A 7,626-nucleotide genomic window follows, 5' to 3' on the forward strand; every position below is an offset into this window, starting at 1 on the left:
GTCCACTAGCTCATCTATGCGAGGTATGAGGTACACGTCGAACTGGGATACTTCGTTTAGTTGCCGGAAGTCATTGCAAAACCTAGTGATGCCAACAGGTTTGGGCACCAGCACGATTGGGCTGGTGCCCACTGACTGTGGGATTCTTCAATGATGCCCAACTCCAGAATTTTTTTAACTTCTGCTTTTATTTCCTCTCTTTTGGCCGCTGGCACCCAATGGGACCTCACTGTTATTCTGGCCCCAGGGTTTGAGACGATGTGGTGATATGTCTCGGTTGTTTGACTTGGTTTTGTCAAGAACACATCTTGGTTCCAGAAGATCATCTCAGACACCTCATTCTTCTGGTCTGGTGTTAAATCGGGAGACACTCTCTACCTGTTTGGAAGGCTTGTTTTCCTGGGGTAGGTCTTTTCAGATAGTTATGCATGTCTCTTGTGCATGCCAGGGTTTCAGAAGGTTGATGTGATAAATCTGCTCTTGTTTTCGGCGTCCTGGCTGCCGCACCTTGTAGGTTAATTCCCCTACAGGTTCAACCACCTCACAGGGCCCCTGCCATTGGGCCAGAAGCTTGCTTTCTACCGTGGATACCAACACCATCACCTGATCCCCTGGTTGGAACTGTCGGACTTTTGCCTGGTGATTGTAATAAGTTCTCTGGGCCCCCTGTGCCTTTTCCAAATGTTCCCATACAATACGAGTGACACAGGTTATCCGGTCTCGCATCTGTATTACATGTTCTATTATATTTCTCCCCTCATTGGGTTCCTCTTCCCAAATCTCTTTGGCGATATCTAGTATGCCACGGGGGTGACGTCTGTATAATAACTCGAATGGGGAAAACCCAGTTAAGGCCTGAGATACCTCCCAAATAGCAAACATAAGGTAGGGTAGTAGGGTGTCCCAATCCTTCCTGTCTCGACTTACCACCTTACTTATCACAGCCTTAAGGGTTCAATTAAACCTTTCTACCAACCCTTCAGTCTGCGGATGGTAAACTGAAGTTCTCAGGGTATGTACATGGAGCAGCATACAGAGGTCCTTCATTAGCTTTGACATAAATGGGGTTCCTTGGTCTGTTAATATCTCCTTTGGTAGCCCCACTCAGGCAAAGATCCCCACCAGCTCTTTGGCTATCATTTTAGAGGCTGTGTTCCGCAGGGGGGACGGCTTCTGGGTAGCGAGTAGCATAGTCCAAAACAAGAAGTATATATTGGTGGCCCCGAGCCGCCTTCTCCAGGGGTACCACTAGGTCCATGGCTATTCGCTCAAAGGGGACCTCTATGATGGGAAGGGGTACTAAAGGTGCCCTCAGGGGGGGACGGGGACTGTGCAACTGACACTCCGGGCAGGATGCACAGTACCTCCGCATTTCTTCATGTACTCCAGGCCAGAAGAACTGTTGTAGGACTCGTGCCAGGGTCTTCTCTACCCCCAAGTGCCCCCCAAAAAGATGACTATGAGCAAGACTTAATACAGTGTTCTGATGTTTTTGAAGTACTAAGATCTGCTGTACCTTTTGCCCCTGTACTGATGCAACTCGGTATAAGAGATTCTTCTTCATTATGAAGTAGGTCCTGGTCCCTAGGTTCTCCCTTCCACAGGGACGCCATCTATTTCAGTCACCTCCTTTCTAATGTTGTTGTACCTTAGGTCTTCAGCCTGGTCCCATCCAAAATTTCCTCTTCGGGGCTAATCTGCCCAAGATCTAGGGGCCCAGTCTCTGTTGCCTCTACTGGTTCAGAAGCGTTAGGGTGGGGGTCAGACTCAGCTGCTTCTCCCTCCTGGGTGGCCTCCTTTTCAGCTGCTCGGGTCCGCCTACCTACGAGAGCGACCCTCTGGCTTTGAGTCAGTATTTGGGTTCCCAAGTTCTTAGCTGCCCTCCTTTCCCTTTTCAACTTTCTACCCTGTCTGGGAATGGAAAATAAATCTGGGGATATTTCAGAGAAGACTGGGGGGTTGACAGTCTACTGTGGATGCCTCACTAACTTCAGGGTTCTCCTCTTTCTCCAATCCTCCTACTGGGGGTAAGTCTCCAAACCCTGGGAAGTTCCTCCCTATGAGCACCGGGTATGGGAGTTTAGGGACTACACCTGCTGCTACCTCAGTAGTGTTCCCCTGAATCTCAATTTTTACTGGGATGATAGGGTAATAACCAACTATCCCATGGACGCATGTTATCCCCGTACGCTTAGCCCACAGCAGCTGATTACTCTTCATAAGCTTCCCCGAGACAAGCGTGATAGCACTCCCTGAATCAACCAGTGCTGTGGTCTTTACCCTATTTAGCTTTACTGTCTGGTGTACAAATGTGGGGTTAGCGAGACCCCCACAAGGTGGATTACGGAGCATGGGTGTGTCCAGTTCCCCAGGTTACACTGCATCAGCTCCTCAGCATTGGGACACTGTGCAGCTATATGTCCCCACTCCCCGCAGGCATAATATCTGTATGGGGCCTTAGGCATTCCCTGGTCTCTTGGTTTGGGCAGTCTAACATCACGATCCTCTTCTCCTTCAGTGCTTCGACTCTTTGTGGCTTCTGGTGGCCTTCAGCCCCTCTCTTTTTCTACCTGTGATCCCCTGGTTGCCCAGTCACCCGAGCTCTAGGGCTTGGTGCTGCTAGTTTAACCCGGGGTGCCTCTTCCTTAACTGTCCTTCACCTCTCTACCAGTGCAACAACCTCATCACAGGTGGAGGGTTTGTTCTGGCTTACCCTAGCACAAAGGTCTGGCGGTAGCCCCTTCATGTATCAGTCGAAGACCAGAATCTCTAGTATCTCTTCTGGACTCCAGGATTCCATTCGCAACCACTTTTGTGCGAGATGGATAAGGTCATACAATTGAGACTGCGGGGTTTTGTTTTCCTGGTACCTCCATTCGTGATACCTTTGGGCCCGCACTGCAGTTGTTACCCCAGATCTGGCCAGGATCTCTGCTTTCAGCTGGGGTAGTCTGCTGCAGCCCCTTCAGGCAGTTCATAGTAAGCCTTCTGGGCCTCCCCACACAGGAATGGGGCAAGGATGTCAGACCACTGATCTCAAGGCCAGGCCTCCCATAGGGCTGTCCTCTCAAAGGCCAGAAGGTATACCTCTACTTCATCCTCCTGCGTCATTTTCTGCAGCCAATGGTTGGCCCGTATGATCTGTGTTCGATCATGGCTGTGATTCAGCTCTGTAAGGGTCTTTACCTGGTTTACCAGTTCCTGCAACATAGCTCAGTCTTGAGAAGCCTGGTCCATCAGCAGGCGATTAGTCTCTTGTTGCAGCCGCACTGCCTCCTGTTGGGCAGCTGCCTAGACACGGGTAGCATCCTGCTGGGCCGCCATAGCTTGTATCAATGCCCATACTAGTTCATTCATTGTGGTTAAAATAAAAATAAACCCTCTACCCTTTTTTTTTTTTTAAATCACCCTCCCTTCTTCCTGCCGCGCTGTGGACACAAATCCCACCTCTACACCAGTTGTGACAAAGTCCCTCCTCTACCTAGGTGGGTCCTGCACTTATTGGCAGATTTGCTCACCTCAGTGATCTTCCCCACGTCTGGGTCATCTCCGTCCTGTGTCTGATCAGGAATTGGAGGTTTGAGGGAACCCGGCCCGCCTCTACTCCGGTTCCAGCCCAGGGCCCTGTGGATTGCAGCTGTCTATGTACTCCTGTAACAGCTGGCATGACTGCTACATCTCCTTGAGCTACTTCCCATGGCCTTCTTTATCCCACCACAGGATCTTCCTCCTGGTGTCTGATAACGCTTGTACTCCTTAGTCTCCAGCAGCACACCCTCTCACTCTCAGCTCCTTGTGCCTCTTGCTCCCAGCTCCTCACACGCACTTCCTCTCCTCTTGCCCCCTCCCTGACTGGAGTGAGCGCCTTTTTTAAATCCAGGTGCCCTAATTAGCCTGTCTTGATTGCTGCAGGTGTTCTAATCAGCTTGTCTGCCTGAATTGTTCTAGCAGGTTCCTGATTACACTAGTGCAGCCCCTGCTCTGGTCACTCAGGGAACAGAAAACTACTCATCAGTGACTAGTATATTGCCCCTACCAGACTCCTGTACCCCACTGGCCTGGGTCTGTCACAGAGGAGATAACTGGGTCTGTGGATGAGGGGAAAGCAGAGGATGTTATTCCTTGACTTTAGCAAATCTTTTGATATGGTCTCCACAGTATTTTGCCAGCAGTTTAAAGTAATATGGCTGATCAATGGACTATAAGCTGGATAGATCGTCCGCTCAATGGGTAGTGATCAACGGCTCATGTCTACTTGGCAGCCAGTATCAAGCAAAGTGCCCCAAGGGTCAGTCCTGGGGCCGGTTTTGTTCAATATCTTCTTTTAATGATCTGGAGGATGGCATGAATTGCACTCTTAGCAAGGTTGCAGATGACATTAACCTGGGAGGAGTGGTAGATATGCTGGAGGGTAGGGATAGGTACAGAGGGACCTAGACAAATTAGAGGATTGGGCCAAAAGAACTTGATGAGGTTAACAAGGACAAGTGGCAGAGTCCTGCACTTAGGAAGGAAGAATCCCATGCAGTGCTACAGACTAGAGACCGAATGGCTAGACAGCAGTTCTGCAGAAAAGGACCTAAGGTACAATGGATGGGAAGCTGGATATGAGTCATAGGGTGCCCTTTTGCAAGAAGGCTAACAGCATTTGGGCTGTATACGTAGGGGCATTGCCAACCGGATCAAGGGACATGTTCATTCCCCTCTATTCAACTTTGGTGAGCATCATCTGGAGTACTGTGTCCAGTCTTGGCCCCACACTACAAGAAATTGTGGGAAAGATTGGGAAGATTCCAGTGGAAGGCAACAAAAATGATTAGGGGGCTGGAGCACATCACTTATGAAGAGAGATTGAGGGAACTGGGATTGTTTAGTCTGCAGAAGAGAAGAAGGAAGGGGATTTGGATCTGAAAGGTGGTCCCAAAGAGACGGATCTAGACTGTTCTCAGTGTACCAGATGACAGAACAAGGAGTAATGGTCTCAAGTTGCAGTGGGGGAGGTTTAGGTTGGATATTAGAAAAAACTTTTTCACTAGGAGGGTGGTGAAGCACTGGAATGGGTTACCTACGGAGGTGGTGGAATCTCCTTCCTTCAAGGTTTTTAAGGTCAGGCTTGCCAAAGCCCTGGCTGGGATGATTTAGTTGGGGATTGGTCCTGCTTTGAGCAGGGAGTTGGACTAGATGATCTCCTGAGATCCCTTCCAATCCTGATATTCTATGATTCTATGACCTCAAAGTTAACTTGGAGCTACCTTCCCGTCCCCTCTGGATTTGACCCTCTATTTTCAACTTTCTTCCTCCTCCTGAAAAATGTCCCCTCCTTTTTGATTAGTGAGTTGTTTATTAACCAGTCCCAATTTCTACTCTGTGACAAGTAGTTTTGATTAATTGTTTTCAACCTATTGGCTCTTATGAACTATCAGCTCTAAATATTCATTAATTGTATTATGCAATTGGTGGCTTACGTCAAATAGCATTTTCCCCCTCTTCCTGCCTAGATGATGAAGCATTGGTGTAGTGGTTTAAAAAAAAAAGGAGTTGGTAAACTAAATTCCATATTCCATAAATGAAGAGTGGATAAACTCAATTCAATCTCTACTACATAACTGACTAGGTTTTAAAAAGAGGTAAAAAGTGAATGGTGAACAGCAAACCTCTGGAAATGAAATTTGAGATGAATAAACTTTCCTGCTAAGATTTGTGATCAACAATTGCAAAAATTCTCTGCTACCCAGAGGTCATCTGAATACTCACAGCAAATACAGTCTCAGTAGGGAAATTGTTCCACCTAGATACCAGAAAGAAAGATACATTCCAGATAGCCAAGAGACTGATTGTAAACACTATTTTAATTGTACAGGAATAATTCAGACAGGTAATGTTTTTAGTTCCTGCCTAGAGCCCTGATTCAATAAATTACATACTTAAGTCCAGCCCTATTCAAGACAGCACTTCAGTATATGATTAACTTTAACCATGTGCTTAAGTTTCATTGACTTTTCAACAGGATTTCAGCACATGCTTAAAGTTAAGAATACGCTTAAATGATGTCCTAAATAGGGAAATTTTCTTGAATTAAGCCTAATTTTTTATGTTATTTATAAGAAAATCATCTAGAACATCTTGATGTGCAAATTGTATATGTGCTTAGCTGAAGCTTCACTTTGAGGTCACATCTTCTCCAAAGTGTTAGTTCACAAACTTCATGTTCCTTAGTATGTGTGGGTAGAGGACCCTTTCTTAAAGCTGAAAATTATAGTCCTGTACAGAGTGTAGATTATACAGTCTGGTGGTTTACACATGTATTATGCTGCCGCTGTATGACATTTGACATTGCACTGCGTGTAGTTTGCCATATAGATTATATTTCCACTGTACAGGATTTGGTGCACATGGTACACTTCCATTCTGAAAGATGTGGGACACAATTAATTGTGAACAATTATCCAGGACATATACCCCTTTGTCTGTTATGAATTATCCAGCACACAATCACAATTTTTTACAAATGTGTTTGTTACTGGCAAGCCTTTGACAAATAATTCGGAGTATATATCAGCTGATGAATAGTGTACAAACTGTACCACATATTTGATAGTCATAGTTCAGTATTCGACATATGGAATTGGCCACCTAATTTATATGATATTGTTTCTGTTCCCTGAACAGATGGCCAAGGGAGGAGAGAGAAGAGTATATTTGGAATGGGAGGCTGAAGGGATGCGGGAGATACCCACAACACTATCTTTATCGCTTCTCATTGGCAAGCCACAGCACAGGGTAAGAACTTAAACAGCATAAGCTGAAACTGCCAGTGCAGAAGCAGAGCTGCAGCTCAAGCTGATCAATTTTATGTGCTAAGGGTCTGATTCTCCATTCACTTACAACACTGTAAATCAGGAGTGACTCTACTGAAGTCAATGAAATAACACCACTGTAAATGAAACTGGGCCCAGCTTTCTTGCTCCTCTCCTGGTTTTCAATAATGAGGAAGGCAGGGCTGCCCATAGGAGTTATAAATGAGAGAGAGCCCCAAGGCTCAGGAGAGTTCAGAAGCCAGAGTTATTACAGGGAGAGAAAAGGGCTGAGGACATCTAGAAAAGGAGAGCAGAGCTGGGCTGGGAGCTTCATGTGTCAGGTGCCACTAAAGGAGGGAGTGGTGAGAGTTCTTAAGCTGGGTGGTGGAGCCAGATCAGGCTGGTGAAAAGAGAACACAGGAAGTCAATGGGGAGTCACCTACAAACTTCCCCAGGCCCGTAAACCATGGCCAGAGGGCTGAAGGCTGAAAGTAGCAGAGGGAGATGCCTACAGGGTCTAAGCCAGAGAACTGAAGCCAGAGGGCCAGGGAGGGCTGAAGACTGGGGAATGATGGAGGGTATGATATTGAGTGAGAACTACAACCGCACCTGAGAAGGAAACAGAGAAGAGAAGCACCCCAGCTAAAGCGGTAAGAGACCCTAAGCCATAACTGAGAGGAGAGTCATGGTGAGAGAAATCAAAGCCGTCCCTGAGACACTAAGTGGGTGAGAAATGCTGGAGCTATACTTGCTGCATCAGATTGTTGGGACTTGAAGTACTGTTTGGACTGTACTAAGGAATTCTGGGTTATGGTTGGGGGATTTCTAT

Source organism: Chelonoidis abingdonii, chromosome 3, assembly GCF_003597395.2.
Source record: "Chelonoidis abingdonii isolate Lonesome George chromosome 3, CheloAbing_2.0, whole genome shotgun sequence".
Taxonomy (NCBI): domain Eukaryota; kingdom Metazoa; phylum Chordata; order Testudines; family Testudinidae; genus Chelonoidis; species Chelonoidis abingdonii.